Raw genomic sequence first — 15425 nt, 5'->3', positions numbered from 1 at the left:
TTTCCAGGGCAGAGGGGTTCCACAGCCTGAATCTCCCACAGTTTAAGGAATAAAACACAAATGCAAAGTTAATGGAGAGAGAAGCTTCCATCCTAGGAGCTCTGAAGCAAACAGCCACCGGCCTGGGGAGAAGAGGGGGCCCTTGACCCTTTGCCACAGAGGCGGGGTGCTTGTAGTCAGAAGACTGGGTGCCATGGCTTGGCCTGTCCCCCAGAGGGATAAATCCAATTAACTTTTGGCACCTGCGAGTGTGACCTCTTGTGGAAATAAGGTTTGTGTGTGTGTGATCAGGTTGAGGCGGTTCAGGTTTGGACAAGGGACCACAGGACACAAAATGATAGTGGAGGCGACTGACGCAAACCGGGGGCTTCCGGAAGCAGCAGGAAGATGAGGCAAGAAAGGCCCTTCCCGAGGGCCTTCAGAGAGAATACGGCCCCGCTGATGTCTGGCCTCTGGAACTATGGAAATGGGAGTTCCTGTCATTACTTGCCACTTGTCCTTTGAAGTTTGTGCCTCCTTGGGGTACCCTGAAGAAACCTGTCCTCACCAAGGACATTTGGGAAGAATCTACCCCATCCCTGAGACTCGGAGACAAGGGCCAGGAAGTCAGTGGAAAAGATGTACCCAGGGGCGACGTGAGAGGGTTGCCACCTCCATGCCACCTTCCAGGACTGATGAAGCAGTGAGCTTACTGACGTGAGTGGCTTTGGTGCCCTAATGAGGACCAAAGGCTGCTTGGAGCTAACTTTAGACAGACCAGAGGAAATGAAATGAAAGACAGAAAGTAGAATCTGCCGAGGAAAGGAAGGAGTACAGTGGGGCACGGGGGTACAGGAGAGGAGTGGGGTGCACGTGTGTACGTGTATGTGGAGGCCAGTGAGGACATGGGATGTCTTCCCCTCTTGCTGTCCACCTGATGTTTTGCTAATTCAGTGGACTGGCTGCCCAGTGGGCTCCAGGGACCCTCTTGTCTCTGCCTCCCTAGTGATGGGATTAGAGGCGCACGCTCCCACTTGTGGCTCTTCACATGGGTTCTAGGTGCTGGGTGCAGGGTGCTGGGGATCCAGACTCAGTTCTTCATGCCCACACTACTGTCTCCCAGCCCTGGTGTCTTCTTTTCAATGGAATAAATAACAGCATATTGAGTGAGCAGGAAGTACTCTTGACTGCTAAGTCGTTCCGGCCCATCATTAGGTTTCTTTTGTTTATTTTGGTGTTGGGAATCAAACCTAGGACCTTGTGCTTGCTAGGCGAGCACTCCCCTGCTGAGCTACATCCTCATCCATCAGTTCATCTTGAGCAGGGCTAACTAAATATCCCTGAGAACCCAGGGGCTGCTCAGTCATTTCTGCCCCTGAGTTTCATTCCATCTGTACTTTGTATTGATTTCTGTGTCTTTTCTACCTCATATTTTCTGGCATGTTCTCTCTGCCTCGGCTTTCCTAATAAAACATTTGGTTATTGTTCTTTTTTCTTTTATTTTTGTTTTTTGTTTTTTGTTTTTCGAGACAGGGTTTCTCTGTGTAACAGAGTCCTGGCTGTCCTGGAACTTGCTTTGTAGACCAGGCTGGCCTCAAACTCACAGCGATCCTCCTGCCTCTGCCTCCCGAGTGCTGGGATTAAAGGCGTGCACCACCACCGCCCGGCTTGGTTATTGTTCTTAATTTTTGAGGCAGGGTCTCATTCTGCAGTGCAGGCTTGGGGCTTACTATGTAGCCTAGGCTGGCCTTAAACTTGGCATCAATCCTCCTACCTTTCCCCCGCCCCTAAGGTTACAGGATGCACCACTATTCCCAGCTCCTATTAATGTCTTTTGATTTATCTTTCAATTCACCAATTCTCTTTTTGACTAATATTTTCTCTGCAATGAGCTTTAAATTTTATTTTGTGTGTTTATTTGTGTGTGCAGGTGTGTGCACATATTTTGGTGTGTATGTGAGGGTGCATTAGTAATGTACATGTGCACTTGGAGGCCCAAGGTTGATGTCAGAAATCTTTCTCAATCACTCTCCACCTTGTTCATTGAGACAGGGTCTCTCAGTTGAACCCAGAACACACTGATGTAGTTAGTCTAGCTATCCAGCTTGCCCCAGGAATCTCCTCTCTGTCTCCTGTGTGCTAGGATTACAGTGGACTGCCATGCCCACCTAGCATTTACATCGGTACTGATGACCTGAATTCCAGTCCCAATGCTTGCATAGCACGCTGTTTATCCAGTGGACTTCTCGGTAGCCTTAGCTTTAATTTTTTAATAATTACATTTCTATCTTTAGAGGATTTATTTACCTTTTCCCTCAAACTCACCTCTCTGGCTTTGAGATTCTCTTATTCTCTAATCATACTCTAATTTGCCCTCCTTTCTTTCCCTAAACAGATTAAACATATACATTTGTGTTCTGTTTCTGTTAATGTCAGTGTCTAGGTCTTTAGAGATCCAATTCTTAGCTTTTCTTGTCAGCCGATTCTTGCCTATGGAGGGCCTTTTTTCTTGTGCTTGGTGATGTCTTAAAGACCTGGATCCCAAAAGATACCCCAGGTATATTAAGATGCTCGACTCCACCTGTGTCCCCATATTTCCTGCATCTTCCCTTACAAATCTCAGGGTGCCACCATCTTCTTTTACTCCAGGAGCAGAAGTGTTAGGAACACCAGGGCTTGAAGGAATGTTCTAGAAGGAGTTCTTGAATTGCAAATTAGTAACGATGTCATTTCTAATTATATTGGGTTTTTTAATATCCCTCCCTAGATGAACATAAACTGTGACTAGATGTTTTCTAAATAATTAAATTGAATATTTTTAACAATTAGGACATGGCAGCTGTGCTCATAATTAATTACTTCTTTCCTTCTTGTAAGACTGTTTTCATTAAGGAAGGAAATTCCAAAATTCTAAACCAAATTTAGCAGCGAGAGGTTCTAAGATTGCTTTTTAAAGGTTCACCACTTTTTGTTGACAAGTGGCCCAACCTTTGACATAAAAGTTTTAGCTTTGGAGTGTTATTTTTCTGGGATGAAAATTTTTTATGCTTTTCCCATGGATGAGCTGTCCAGAACCAAAGACCCGATAGCTAGGGGAATATAGAGGTCCATTCCTCCCTGAATGTTCCATCAATACCCATAGTTCCGTGTGTGTGTGTGTGTGTGTGTGTGTGTGTGTGTGTGTGTGCTGGGACTGAAAAGAGCAATGGGTTGCTTCCTACTTGGGCAAGGAAATGAAGCATGAACTGTCTTCTGAGGACCCTCTGGACCCATATGAGGGTTGAAAGCTGAAACAGTCTCATCATCCACATTTTAAATGAAGATATTACCCAGGACAAGAGAATATTGTCTAGAAAATAGAAAGCAATTACTCGATCTTACTTATTTGTATCGGCTGACTAAGTTAGAAGAGAAGAGAATAAATAATTCAGGGTTAGCATCTCCATTGTGAAGACTGGCCACAGAAACGGTATGTTCCCATCAGCAAGATGTAGGTACCTGTCAGAGAGATCGAGAGGGTGATTTCTGTCATGGCAGCAGGTACCCACCAGAGTCGGGGTTAGGCTGCATCACAGGGATTCGGAGGCTGTCCCCATGGGCATGGCAGTTAAACTCAGTGTGCCCCTACCATCACTCCTGAGGAGCATGTAGGATGGGAGCGCCTATCAGCAGGCACCGTAAAGCAGCAGCAGGTCCCGGGTAGACCTTAGGACCCCTCCACACTGAAAAGTCAGAATAGTTGTGGCTTGTGGGCTGCAATGATGTCTGAGCAAATTTTCAAATGCAGAATGTACAAGTATCACACCTGCCACAGGTCACCAGAACGATGCCACCATCGCGTGCGGTCACCTGGTGAAGCCAACACTGTGCACTGGAGGCAGGTCATGTGCCAGCATGTCCCTGCCCCTCACTCTGAGAGCCTGTGCAAGGCTGTCCAGTGGGAGCTCTGCTCAGATCCACAGGCCGTGTGCTTGGAACCCCATCGCTTTGACCTGCTTGCCACGGTGCTGATTCCGTTTGAGTCCTCCTTTTTCTAGCTTGGCTGGTTCCACAGCTTTCACTGGAATGCTCAGTGTTTTGACTACAAGAAACAAATCCTGAGCTTGAGATGTGTAACCTAGACTAATTCTCTCTTTTTCACCACAAAAATGTCCCTTCTGGGGCCTAAAAAATAGGCCCGGATTCAGTAAAGTACTTGTCCTGCGAACATGAGGACCCAGGTTTCATCCCTGGCACCTGTATAAAACAGTGGACATGGTGGCACATGCCTGTGATTGCAACTCTTGGGAGCGGAGGCAGGAGGGTCCCTGGAGCTCACAGGCCAGCCAGCCCAGGTGAACTAGTGAGCTCCAGGTTCAGTGAGAGACTGTCTCAAAAACTAATGTGGAGAGCAATTGAAGAAGACACCTGACCTCTGACCTCTACATGCATGCATACACACATGAACATGTACACATGTATACACCACACACACACCACACACACACACACACACACACACACACACACGTGTGCTGCCCTTCCTGAGCCCCCATACCTCTCTGCTTGTCACACTGGTCAAGATGAGCTCCTGGGTAAGGCTCATAGATGCTCTTTGGAACATATGGAGACACAGCCATGAGGGTGCTGGAGCAGGGCCCAGGAGCAGGATGCTGCTCTCTCTGCCTGTCACTCTTAGTGCCCCATCAGGAAACCCTCATAAAGCAGGGCAGCAGGGACAGAGAACACATGTTTATTTTATGAATAACTTCAGGGAATGAGGGGGGGAATCCCCCTGAATGTCATCCAGGAGCCCTGTGTTCTTTTTATTATGTTTTGTCGGTAAACAAAAAAAATTGCCACATTTAATACTTACAACGGACCCGTGGGATTTCTCTGACTAATGTAAAATGACAGTTGTCGCAACATTCCATATAAATACAAGTCTGTTTGCGGGAGCCTGTTCTATTTTTAATGTAAACCACACCTAACTCGCGCTGAAGAACGGCACCCTTGGCGTTCAGAGTCCTGCCTGTTGTCTGTGCGCGGTTCTGCATTGTCTCAGGAACAGCCTGGAAGTAACCAGAAGCGTCCCCAAGTTTTTAGCTTAATGAGAAAATTATTCCCCTAATTTCCCTGCAGCTATTGTGTTACTTAATTTACGGGTGCTCAGAGCCTCTGGATGACGTGGCTGATGAGTGACACCGTGTACTCGGTGAGCCGATCTATAATTTAGAGGCTGCTGCTGATCTTAATGCTGTCTGCAGCCTGAGCAAAGCAGGCAATAAAAATAAAGAATACTTCTAGATGACATGAATATACACAGACCCCTGGAGACACACACATGCACAGACGTACGCACGCACATTCCCTGTTATTAGGCTCATAATCCATGCACACACATGCTTATGCAAACACATATATATTTCTATTAGTAGGTTCGTAACCCCCACCCTCCACATACATGCACTCATGTGCGCACATATGTATTCTCTGTTAGTTTGCTCATAACCTCCCACCCTCCACACACATTCCTCATAATTCTCCATCCCCAACATGTGCACACATGTTCGTATACATATTCTGTATTAGTAAGCTCATAACCCGCTTTGTTTCCATGGAACATGAACTTGTCCCTCCCAGATATGAATGGAAGGCAGTTGGTACATGTCGTTGTTTGCAGTTGACATGTCCCCTGTCACTCCCCTGAGACCATAGTGACACAGGGACACGTCCCCAATGAGTCAAATGTGGAGATTTCTGTGTCTTCTTTCCTCACGTTTTTTCCACGGTATCACTGCGGCACTCGTTATAAGTGACATGTGGACATGTGCAACAGGATCCCCTTCACCCTCACAGAGGCACAGCCAGCACTCAGGCGCAGAACTGCGGGATACTCAAGGTTGCCCTGCTCCGAGGTTTGAGGACAGGGAGAACATGTGTCAGAGGACAGCTCCTCTGGTGGCCGGGTCTCTGGTCATTCCCACAGAGCTCTGGAGTTGGCACAAGTTTAACCCCTTTGCCATCTTTACAGATACAAAAGGTGTGTGTGAGAGTCTGGTCTAACCCCTGACTCCACGGGATGAGGACGGCAGTGTGGGTATCCCTTCACACAAAGTCAAACGTGGAAAACCCCTCCTGGGTAGCACAGGCTGAGCACACTATTCTCCCTGCTCTGGAGTCTGCTCAGAGGTCCCATGTTTTGTTAGTGAGAAATGCCCTGGGCTCCTGCTGCATGCCTGCTCGCCCCTGTGGTGTCAGAACCTTCGTATTTGAGCCAAATGAGCAACTTGTTCAGGGCAATGACCGAGGCTACATTTCCCCAGGATCCTGACTGACCCTGCACCGTGTTGCAGATCTTCCGATCAACTCAGAGCCTTTGGAGCACCTCTCAGGAGCTGACATATTTACATACTATGGAATAGGTTCCTCGCCTCATGCAGTCTTTGGAATAAAGCATTTTTGTGGCCCACTCAAAATCCTCTCCCTGCGTTTACATTTTAATGGTCCTTCTAGTGAAAGGCAGGAATTTCGTTCCCATTATTACTGCTATTTATCAAGGAAGGAGGTGGGGCAGTGTAGCAGCCAGATGGCATGGTGGCCTGTCTTTCGGGAACGGGGTTTCCTTGTGCCTCGGTGTCTGTGGCTTGATGGAAGAAGCACATTGTTTAGCTAGGCCAGCCCGGAGGAAACACCATTTGAATTTAAGTTTTTAGTATGTATTTCTACGAGTTTACAGAATTTTGAATAGTTCTGTACATCTTGAAGGAAGGACAGATTCCTCAGAATTGTGTGTGTGTGTGTGTGTGTGTGTGTGTGTGTGTGTGTGTGTGTGTGATCTCATCAGTCTATGTGGAGAATAAACTTCTTTTTACCATTCAGTTGTCACCACAGAAAAAAAAGAAATGATAGACCTGCCTAACAGGGCAGAGAAACCTTTCATGTTCCTTGGCAAAATGACCTAGGGTGACCTCAAACCTCCTCAGAATCCTAGGACAGCCTGGGTTTCTATACTGCTTAAGGGGACACCCCCACTTGAATCCTGGGGCAGAAGCCACTTTTCAGAAATGCTGTGCTCTTTTAGGGATAGAAGGGGAATTTCTGTCTCTCTCAGCATGCAGCGATCAGATCTTCATGTGCAAAGCTTCTCCCATCACAGCCCATCACAGGGCATCCCAAAATCATCCAGGCAGCTTCCGGGCTCGTACAACTGCCAATGTTTTTATCTTTTCCCAGCAATGTATCCCTCACACCTCTCCTGACATCCCCAGGAGAGCCCCAATTAAACCACAGATGTGTTTTAAAAATACCCTCACCAGATGTTGGCTTAAAATGACCTGTGACTGGCAGTGGAGATGGAGGAGGCTGGGCTTCTGGGGGCTTCCAGTGGCCTTTTTCCCAGACTGTCATTCGGGATGCAAATGAGGCTGAGCAGATCCTCAGAGCCAGTCATAAAACCCACTGTTCTGAAGCCACGCTCCTCTGCTCTGTACCCTCTCACCTGGCATCTGGCGGGGGAGCGCTCACTTCCTAACTAGAGCATGCCACAGCTGCAACACAGGGTGGGAGAGGCACGTGGTCCACTGGCAGACAAATTAAACCGGGGAGCCCATTTGCTGAAGCTCCTCCTGCAAACTTTAGAACGGTCTTTGCACTGACCCCAGGCTCTGAGAAGCCCCTGCCACGTTGGACTGGATTCATAGACCATAGAAGAGAAGAACCACCCCTGCCCACAGCCACCACAGCTGGACAAGCTGCATCTCCTCCAGCACCCACCCTCCTAGGGGCTCCTTTAGGTTTTTCTGAGCTAGTCCCCATTAAGTTCTAAGCAAGCGGAACCTCACGTACTTCGTGGGGGATGAGGAATCCAATGCCCAACAATTTCTACCTCTCTCCAAAGATAGCACTTTTTTTTTTTTAAAATGCTGCCTTTATCAGAGTAAACACACAGGTCAACCCTACAGTTTACCCAGCAGCCACCTGTAAGGGCTTGGGATATCCACAGACCTGTGACACTTATCAGAACAGCTGAATCATCTCAGCTCCTCATGTCACTAGCCTCCCACCTGATGCCCTGGATATGGGTCCTACTTGAGGCTTCCTGGTGCTCTGGATGAGAAGATGGGCCCCCTAGAGTCTCCCACACCTGGCTCTGGAGAGAAAAAACAATGTCAGAGGCAGAGTGAGGTCAGCATGTGGATTCTGAGCAAGGGATCTAGCACTTGAGATGTGTCGTGGTGGGTGGAACCCACCTGCCAGGCTAACTTGTGACAGGGGATTTTGCCATTCAGTAGAGGCAGATGTGTTTATAGATAATGCCAAAAATGAGACCGGTGCAACCCTGGCATTTAAAGTGCAGAACGCAGGTTTGTTTAATCAGAAAAATGTGTTAAATAAGATGGATCTATTGGCGTGGGGAGCCTGGAAGGCAGATCTGGTGTCTCCAAGGCATAATTATTTATGGAGCTAATTAAAACGCAACCATGGATCCACACTCCAACCTGGGGCTTTCCTGCCCACGGAGAAACCCTTTGCCGAACACCTGCAAATTTATTTTTCTCTCACAAGTATGCAAAGCAATAAAAGAGCAGATTGGTCATTGGGCACAGTCACTCCCACAGCCTGCCTTCTCTTCCTAGTCTAGAGGTGGGCATCAATGCTGGTGGTGCGGTGCTGTGCCAGAAAAGGAGGAGGTGGGCTGGCCCCGGGAAAGCCCTAGCTGGGTCAGGTAACCCTAGTGCTTCTAGAAGGAGCCACAGGAAAAGCGGCATTACCCTTAGAACATGAGTCGCCATGGCAGGCCTCTCCACGTACCTAGAGATGCCTGGGGCACTGATGTGGAGTCCAAGCCCAGAGGAGTCCAGGTTAGAACCAACACATGAATTCTCTCAGGGTACAGGGGAGGCCAGGGGGAAGTGGTGGCTCCTTGGCTGCCCTAGAAGAGCAGAGGAGAGATCCTGGACTTGGTCCATGGCCTTGCAGACATGAGCATCCCACCTTCCAAGGCTGCATATTCATGTTTGAGGCAGAGGGACCCCAGTGGGGAGAAAAGCACAGGGCTTGTGACTCACACCATGAGATGCTGAAAGGATTTAAGCAGTGTGTAAAGAAAGAAAGGAAAGAGAAGCCCAGCAGGGCCAGACCATGGGTCAGGTGAGCATCCGTGGCTTCTTTGCCTCAAGTCCTGAGGGACAGGGTGGCCACAATGCCCCTAAAGTCAGCTACATCCGTCACCATGGACAGCCCTTCTCTCTTCCTCCCTCCTGTCCTCAGGGAACCCGAGAAGGCCAAAGCTAGGGAGTTTGCGTGGTGCCTTCTCCTAGGTGACCAGCTCGGGGTCCCATCCAAGTGACAGATCTAAAGCCTTTCCTTTCATCTCGCCTTTGTCCCCAAGGCTGTGAACATAGCACCAATGGATGACTCTAGTCCTCTTGCCAATGAGGTGACCTCTCCAGGCAGCTGTGGTGGTGATGGATTATGAGCAGAGTGTGAGTGGAGCCACTCTGTGTAGGCAATCACTGTGTGATGAAGATGTGCTTGAGGACCCGTGTCCTTGGCACTGTCTGTGCTGGATTATCCATCTAGGCCACGCTGGTGCCCATTCATTTGCAGCGTCACAGGGAGGACACATGATGGGGGATTGCTAGTTTCCTTCATCTGCCAGCCAGATCTGGGGACAGACAGCAGTCTAGATGTTTCTGCAGAGGGTTCTATAGACAAAATGGGCACACACCAGTAGTCTCCGAGGAAAGCAAATGCCCCTCCACAGTGAGGGTGAGCCTCTTCCAATTAGTTGAAGAGAGCAGAGTCCAAGGTTTTTCTAGAATTGAAGGAATTCTACCCTCAGACTACATCCTAGAAACCCTGCCTACACTCCCATCCTGCTATGCTTGAGGATTCATGCCCAAGAGGCCAACATCAACTCCTAGTCCCATTTCCGGCTGCCTATCTGCCCTGCCAGTTTGGGGCTTTCCAGGTCCTATGAGTCCTATGTATTTAAAATAAATTTCTTTCCATTATCCGAATATGTATGTGAGGCTTGATCAATACACAGACATGTAGGTGTCTCTTATTGGCTCTTTTCCACGAACAGCTCTGACACAGGCCTTGAACCTCCGATTCCTTGTCTGGATTTTGAAGGGTTTGCCCTTGACACCTTAGCTCCCTCGGAGACACCACCTCTCCCACAGACACAACTTCAGGCTGGTGGTCTTGGCACTTACAGACACACGGCAGGGGAGGAGTTCCCACAGTCCAAGATCTCCTGCTCACTGAGGCAGGCTGGACACTGTCTGCCTTGAACTGAGGGCAGATGTCCACCAGGCAAAGGCCTTGGCTTCAATGAAGCCAGCCACCCACAGTGATGGACTCAGTCCATGGACTTGTCAATCATTTTGTTTACACCTGCCGTGTGTCCAGCACTCTACTCAGTTGTCTCAGAGTTCACATAGAGAAATGTGACCTTTCACCTCATAGTGAAGCACAGGAGAGGGCACTTGGTCAGGTAGACATGAATCCTGTGAAACAAGACTCCACACCTCAAAGTGACTAAAATGGTCAATTTTATATGGATTTTGAAAAATGACTTTAATGTAAAGAAAAATGGAAAAATAATTCTAAAATACACCAAGGTTGGTTTTAAATTCTATACTTGATTTAATTTAAACTCTATATTTGAGTTTGAAACTGATGCCAAGTTTTAAGTTCTAAATTCCAAAACGGATTGTGCGACTCTGAATTCCCTAAAACTCAGTGAGTTGTGTGTTCTGGGTGAGTGAGCTGCGTGTGGGTGGTTAGGTCGTACTATGGCCTTTTCAGAAAAAGGGAACAAAGGCAGGTGAGGTGGACCACTTCATACACAGCGGTCAGAAATCCCTCTTAAAAGGCACAGTCTGGAAGGAGATGATGCCATTTCCAGACGAGTCTCCAGGAGATTGCCGCCATTTATCCAGGCAGTAGATTTATCCAGGCAGTAGATCCTGAGTGCAGACCAGTCCTGTGCACTCAGAAGCCTCCCTGCCTCTCCAGTCACCCTTCTAAAGCATCCCATGATGGCTGTTCCCACAGCCCCAACTTCTACCCGCTCCCCTAATTTTCTCTTCCTCAGCAGATATTTGAGAGACAACAGTTTCTGTTGGGGGCTAGCCCTGGACCCCATCCTCTACAGCGGACCTCAAACAAGGCTCTGTCCCAGGATCAGTAGCCCTTGCCTGCCCGGGACCAGTCAGTGGGCCTTCCAGACATTTTGAGCCACCTGGTTTTGGTGGCTCAACTAACCTCTACTATCCAGTATAAAAGCAGCCAGAGACAAGGCGGAAAAATGGTTATGGCTGCCTTCCTGGACAGCTGTGTTTACAAATACAGGCAGCCACTGGATTTGGCCCATGGCCACAAGCCCTGGCCCTAGCCTGTCATTGAATCTTGTCTGGCAAGACTTTCTAAATAGGGTTAGACTGCAGGGAGCTTGAGACATTTTGCCTTCCTTGTCTGTGGATCCAGGGAAAGGCAGGCAGGTTGTCCCTCTCGCAGGTTCCCAGGGGAACAGCTCAAGCAGGCCAGATCAGACATGTGTGTTCCTGTAGAGAAGCCAAGGTGAAGGGAGGGCCCGGGACGTAGGCCTCTCTTGGAGCATGGCTGCTTTCCCTGGCAGCTGCTGATCTTGATCCCCCTAGAAGACCAACCTCCCTCCCTTCCTCTCTTCTCTCCATCCTCCCCACCCCTGCACACACACACACACACACACACACACACACACACACACACACATGCTATCCATCCATCAGTCAATCTTTCTGTCCATCCACACACTTGACAAGAACCTTCAGACCAACTCTGCATCAAACCATGACTTGGGCCTCAAGGACTCGGTAGAGGAGATACAAAGTCCTCACCGCCATGGCAAACCACACCCAGTCTGCAAGCCACTGGGTTGGGACCCATGATAAACATGGTAGGAAGTACCCTGGAAGGTCAGCCTTCCTCCTTAGTCCAAACCAAGACTCACCCTGGACAGCCATCCTTCCAGCTCTGGACACCAGCGCTCTCAACCCCCAAGGGTCTCTGAGGTAGACATTCCCTGCAGGCTGTGGGCAACCGGCCCCTCAGCTCTGGATTATGGTTGGTCACAGAGCTGACCTCCAGCTGTGCCAGCCCCAGCATCCTTGGGTTTTGTAATAAGAAAGAGAGCTAGCTCATGAGTATAGGGGGACCATATGTTGAGGGCAGGCAGCATTGGCCACTGAGGGACAGGAAACCAAAGCAGGATTCACTCTCTGTTCCAAGCCCATAAGCCTTGAACAAAATGGTACACACCCCAGAAGGTAGGGCCATCCATCCATCACTGTGTCTGAAGACATGAAAATATTTTCATCCTTTAGGACCAAGGAACAACTGAAATGGTTGAGGCCGTTTGAATGAGAGAGACGGTGTGAGTTTCCATCAGAGGAGGGGCTTCTCCCCAGCTCCAAATGCTGCTTCTGCCTAGCATGACTCTCCTGCAAATGAGAACAGAACAGCTCAAGCTGGTCCTGGGTCAGGTGGTGACAACCAGGCTAGCCTAGCACTCCCAGAACATCCTGGAGTAAACACTGTTAGTACCTGCTCTTAGCTCTTCAGTATGTGGAGCTGGACATTTCAGAGATCTCAGGATTATGCTCTCTGTTCTTGAAGGATGAAGCAATATTGCATCTGGAAAGTAGAATTAACTTTCAGAAGGGGCCAGGGGCTGGCTCCTGGGGGGCGAGAGGGATAGGGACCCAAGGCTGGCTTCCCAGGAAGCTAAAAAGACAGCATCCCAGGACTGGCCTCCTGTGAAGTTGAAGGGACATGATTTGGGGCTGGCCTTTTGGGAGCTTAGATGGAGTGAGCGTCTAAGACTGATCTCCCAGGAAGTTGAAGGGACAGGGTACTAAGCCTGAGGGAAGGGGTGGAGGTCTGAGGGTTCAGGGCTGGCCTCCTACAGGGCAGAGGGACAGGGGCCCAGGGCTGGCTTCCTGAAGGGTTGGGAACGGGTTTAACTTCCTGGGGAGGCTGGTAGAATGGAGCCCCAGGAAGGACTCCTGTGAAACTAGAGGGTTGGGGTCCAGAGATGACCTCCTGGAGAGTTACAGGGGTAAGCATAGCTAGGGACACTTGTTCCCACCAAGTCCATATCCATCCTTCTGCGGTACAGACTTCAACAGCCATTGCCCCTGACTATAAGGTGGCTCTGACCCACAAGCTGTTTCTAGGCAACATCTCATTTGAGTCCCCATACCCTCACTGACTCCTTTACTAATGAGGAAACTGAGGTACACAGTAGTTTCCTTATTGGAAAACAAACTATATGTGAAGTGTTTCAAGTGTGCCTGACGGTCATCTCAGGAGTCACTCCAAGTCTCTGATGACTAGAGTGAAGGGTGGGTGCCACAGTTGGCCGACTCCAGAAGCATCCAGGTTGCATGCTTGTCTGCGGCAGTAAAGAGTTTGCAGACCTTGGGCTTCCTCTGCGCCCTCTGGGGTAGAGGGATGACCATCCCTCTTGATGCTGACCCTGCTGGCACCTCCCTGGCACATCTGGAATTACCCTGATGTCGGGCATGGTAGCATGACTCACGTGCTTCCCCTGCTGAGCTGTGACTTCCATGGCCATCCACCTGTTATCAGCTCAGATGGGTCTTTCAGAATGTCCCACACACTGCCTCTGAGCTGCATGCTGCCTCTCAGAGCAATGGATGATACTTTGCTGGTGAGTGTTAGCTGTCAACTTGACCCAACTTAGAACCAGGGAGGAGAGTTTCAGTTGAGGAATTGTCTAGAGCAGGTTGACCTATAGGCGTGTCTGTGAGACATTGTCTTGATTGACAGTTGATGGAGGAAGCCCATTCTAGACCTCACTGTTTCCTAGGCTGGGCCTCGAACTGTGTACAAGTGAATAAACTAGCTGTGAGAAACAAGCAAGAATGCATTTATTCTCTCTTTGCTCTTTGACCATGGATGTCTTGTGATTATCTATCTGTAGTTCCCGCCTGGACTTCTCTCAATGATGGTCTATAATCCAGGCTTATAAGCCAGATAAACCCTTGCATCATTTTTTGTCAGGATATCTTGTCACAGCAGCAGAAGTGAATTCAGGACAGCCACCCACACAAAACCATGAACTTAAGTAAAACATCATGATACACTTTTTCTTCCGTGCAGACTGTAAATGACAGTGTTTTGAAATCACCGACTGGTTGGATAGACCTGCTAGGGTAGGACCTGGAGAAGAGGTGAGACTGGAGAACTCTGAGCCCAACGATGGAAGAAATGACCCTGCTGCCCCACAGTCATGGCAGGGCCCTGGAAGAATGGTCCCTGCGGTGGTTAGGATGAGAAATGTCCCCCATAGGCTCATGTATTTGAACACTTGGTGGACTGATAAGGGCCTTGAAGAGCAGAGCCTTGCTCTAGGAAGTACATCCCTGGGGGTGACCTTTGAGAGTGCAGTGGCCCGTTCCAGATGTGAGCCCTCAGCTCCTGATGCCTTGCCTGCCACTTGCTGCCATGCCTCCTGGCCATGATGGATTCTTATTCCTCTGTCGTCTTAAGCTGAATAAACTCGTTCTTCCATAGGCTGCTTTGGCCATGGCATTTTGACACAGCAACAAAAAGTCACTAATCCAGACCTCTTGTTGCAGTATCATACAACACAGGGTCCTGGGTCCTATGCTAGAGCCGTATTAGGAGGCAGGTGACTCAACCCTCCCTAATACTGAAAAGAGGAGAGGAGATGGAAGAAGGGGCGATTTTCCATCTAACCCAGGAGGTCATTGAAGAGCCATGAGAGAAAGCACTGAGACTAAAAACTAGAGCGTGCCTGGGCAGTGCAGTTCTGGGTAGCTGGTGGGCAGACTGTTTTCTGCAACCCCAGCATGTCCTTTGAGAGGCATTTCTCACTCTCCATCAATCAGACTCAATCTCCTTGCTCCTATTAAGGTGGAGACAGGTGCCCTCCATGCTTGGTGAGCCCTGATTCTACAGCCATGTATCATGCAGCTCCAGCCCCTGGCTCCTTCTCCCTGACCCCACATACTGCTAAAATATTGCCCTATGGATAGGAAATGAAAAGGGTACAACCTTATTTCTTCCAAGATCACCCAATCTAGCCCAAAGGTATAATAAAACCCCAAACTTTCCTTTCAGAATCATCTTTTATAAGTAATGTCTTCCCACGTTAAGTGGTAGGCACACAGTTGTGAAATCAGGTGCAAGGCTCAGTGGCTCTGAGTGGCTTGGGGATCTGGAGGGAAAGGATGCTTTTTATGAGTGAGGTTCCCAGAGATTATGGGATGCGAGGCACGTAGGCATGACCGATGACAGCACCATGCTTTGTCACCCAAGGCTAGGGGGCCTGCTCTGTGCCATCTTGGCCACCTTCCCTTGGCTGTGTAGGACTTGAGTGATGATCGTCTGTTTCTTGTGGGATTTTTTTTTAAATAAAAGAGGGG

At 49.0% G+C, this 15425-nt stretch overlaps 1 long non-coding RNA gene across 1 annotated transcript in view; it reads left to right on the top strand.

Annotated features, from left to right (window-relative positions):
• LOC131904344 (uncharacterized) overlaps positions 1 to 6391 on the top strand; it is a 206915-nt gene extending 200524 nt beyond the window's left edge. The window contains exon 3 of the long non-coding RNA XR_009377732.1: positions 6285 to 6391. This is a non-coding gene — a long non-coding RNA (uncharacterized LOC131904344). The remainder of the gene's footprint in view (positions 1 to 6284) is intronic.
• The last annotated feature ends 9034 nt before the right edge of the window (positions 6392 to 15425 follow it).

Source organism: Peromyscus eremicus, chromosome 2 (genome assembly GCF_949786415.1).
Source record: "Peromyscus eremicus chromosome 2, PerEre_H2_v1, whole genome shotgun sequence".
In the NCBI taxonomy this organism is placed as follows: Eukaryota; Metazoa; Chordata; class Mammalia; order Rodentia; family Cricetidae; genus Peromyscus; species Peromyscus eremicus.
The sequence above is the reverse complement of the archived record's forward strand: the minus strand, read 5'-3'. Positions and strand labels throughout refer to the sequence as shown.